The sequence below is a fragment of the Phallusia mammillata genome, chromosome 6 (assembly GCF_965637545.1).
Source record: "Phallusia mammillata chromosome 6, kaPhaMamm4.hap1.1, whole genome shotgun sequence".
Taxonomy (NCBI): Eukaryota; Metazoa; Chordata; class Ascidiacea; order Phlebobranchia; family Ascidiidae; genus Phallusia; species Phallusia mammillata.
This window is the reverse complement of record NC_137257.1, coordinates 21,883,972-21,886,471: the sequence shown is the minus strand read 5'-3', so window position 1 is coordinate 21,886,471 and position 2,500 is coordinate 21,883,972. Positions and strand designations below refer to the sequence as shown.

General features: G+C 56.0%; 1 non-coding gene and 1 pseudogene across 1 annotated transcript in view; both read left to right on the top strand.

The window, feature by feature from the left end:
- Positions 1-1,635, top strand: part of LOC145235324 (small subunit ribosomal RNA) — a 1,824-nt gene extending 189 nt beyond the window's left edge. The window contains exon 1 of the ribosomal RNA XR_013861819.1: positions 1-1,635. This exon is cut by the window's left edge and continues 189 nt beyond it. This is a non-coding gene — a ribosomal RNA (small subunit ribosomal RNA).
- A 602-nt stretch (positions 1,636-2,237) lies between these two features.
- Positions 2,238-2,500, top strand: part of LOC145235434 (small subunit ribosomal RNA) — a 1,509-nt pseudogene continuing 1,246 nt past the window's right edge.

The following is a 2,500-nucleotide window of genomic DNA, read 5'->3' as shown; positions in this document are numbered from 1 at the left end:
CGGCGGGCGTGCATTTATCAGTCCAAAAACCGACCGGGCCGGCGTTTCGTCGCGCCCGACACGTCTTGGCGACTCTGGGTAACTCAGCGGATCGCACGGTCTCGCACCGGCGACGGATCATTCAAGTGTCTGCCCTATCAACTTTCGTCGGTAGGGTATCGGCCTACCGAGGTTCTTACGGGTGACGGGGAATCAGGGTTCGATTCCGGAGAGGGAGCCTGAGAAACGGCTACCACATCCAAGGAAGGCAGCAGGCGCGCAAATTACCCATTCCCGACGCGGGGAGGTAGTGACGAAAAATAACAATACAGGACTCTAAACGAGGCCCTGTAATTGGAATGAGCACACTTTAAAACCTTTAACGAGTATCCATTGGAGGGCAAGTCTGGTGCCAGCAGCCGCGGTAATTCCAGCTCCAAAAGTGTATATTTAAGTTGTTGCGGTTAAAAAGCTCGTAGTTGGATCTTGGGCGCAGGCGGCCGGTCCGTCGCAAGGCGTGCACTGGCCGCACCTGGCCCTCACCCCCGGCGCTCCGCCGGTGCCCTTGACTGAGTGTCGGCGGCGGCCGGGACGTTTACTTTGAAAAAATTAGAGTGTTCAAAGCAGGCGGCTCGCCTGAATAATGGTGCATGGAATAATGGAATAGGACCTCGGTTCTATTTTGTTGGTTTTCGGAGCGCGAGGTAATGATTAAGAGGGACGGACGGGGGCATTCGTACTGTGCCGCTAGAGGTGAAATTCTTGGATCGGCGCAAGACGAGCGACTGCGAAAGCATTTGCCAAGAATGTTTTCTTTAATCAAGAGCGAAAGTCAGAGGTTCGAAGACGATCAGATACCGTCCTAGTTCTGACTATAAACGATGCCAACCAGCGATCGGGGGGCGTTAGTTTGACGACCTCCCCGGCAGCTTGCGGGAAACCAAAGTCTTTGGGTTCCGGGGGAAGTATGGTTGCAAAGCTGAAACTTAAAGGAATTGACGGAAGGGCACCACCAGGCGTGGAGCCTGCGGCTTAATTTGACTCAACACGGGGAATCTCACCCGGCCCGGACACAGTGAGGATTGACAGATTGAGAGCTCTTTCTTGATTCTGTGGGTGGTGGTGCATGGCCGTTCTTAGTTGGTGGAGCGATTTGTCTGGTTAATTCCGATAACGAACGAGACTCTGGCTTGCTAACTAGTTACGCGACCCGATCGGTCGGCGTTTAACTTCTTAGAGGGACTAGTGGCGTTTAGCCACACGAGATTGAGCAATAACAGGTCTGTGATGCCCTTAGATGTTCGGGGCCGCACGCGCGCTACACTGACCGGATCAGCGTGTGCTCGCCTTGGCCGAAAGGTCCGGGTAACCCGCTGAACCCCGGTCGTGCTAGGGATAGGGAATTGCAATTGTTTCCCTTGAACGAGGAATGCCCAGTAAGCGCGAGTCATCAGCTCGCGTTGATTACGTCCCTGCCCTTTGTACACACCGCCCGTCGCTACTACCGATTGAATGGTTTAGTGAGGTCCTCCGATTGGACCTGGCGCGGTCGGCAACGGCCGGGCCGGTGTCCGAGAAGACGATCTAACTTGATCATTTAGAGGAAGTAAAAGTCGTAACAAGGTTTCCGTAGGTGAACCTGCGGAAGGATCATTAACGGTCGACGTTGGGCGTCAGCGCACAACGGTCGAGGCGAGGCTCGAGAAACGGCTGCGACCGCACGTGCGTCACTCCAATGTGCGCGCGTGCGCGACCGCCCGAACGGCGAAGGTAGCAGGGGGTCCGCATAAAGTTTTTTTACTATATATGAGGGGTAACTCTCTCTGGGTGAGCGGTTGTGCGCGAAGTCTGCGTTGATGCTGTGAAGCGTTACGGAGGCCAACATGCGCTGTGTAAAAGCCCCGCTCCCTCGTGCTTGCGCGTGCACGTGTATGGCAGTGCTCCGTATGGCGGTAGGCTCGCTGGGCAGATGTGCTGCTGCTCGTCCGACGCCAATCGCTCTCTTCGGAGGTGTCTCACGCCACGTGGAAGATCGGTTCAGGAGCCCGGAATCTCCGTGTGCTTTGCCGACCGTGCGCTGCTTGCGACACGGCCGCTGCCGCGGAGTGATGGCTGTTTTCGGAGTTCGCGCGGCGAACGAAGCGAAATACGTCGGACTCGTCTTCCCCCGTGGAACTGACGAATCGAGAAGGTGCGGCGGCGACGCGGATGCGCGCTGCCCGAGCTGCCGCCGGCAACGGCGATTGCTCACGGTTAGCTACCTGGTTGATCCTGCCAGTAGTCATATGCTTGTCTCAAAGATTAAGCCATGCAAGTCTAAGTACGCGCTCTCGTACAGTGAAACTGCGAATGGCTCATTAAATCAGTTATGGTTCATTTGATCGTACATCGTACGTGGATACCTGTACAAAATCTAGAGCTAATACATGCGGCAGGCGCCTGCCTCACGGCGGGCGTGCATTTATCAGTCCAAAAACCGACCGGGCCGGCGTTTCGTCGCGCCCGACACGTCTTGGCGACT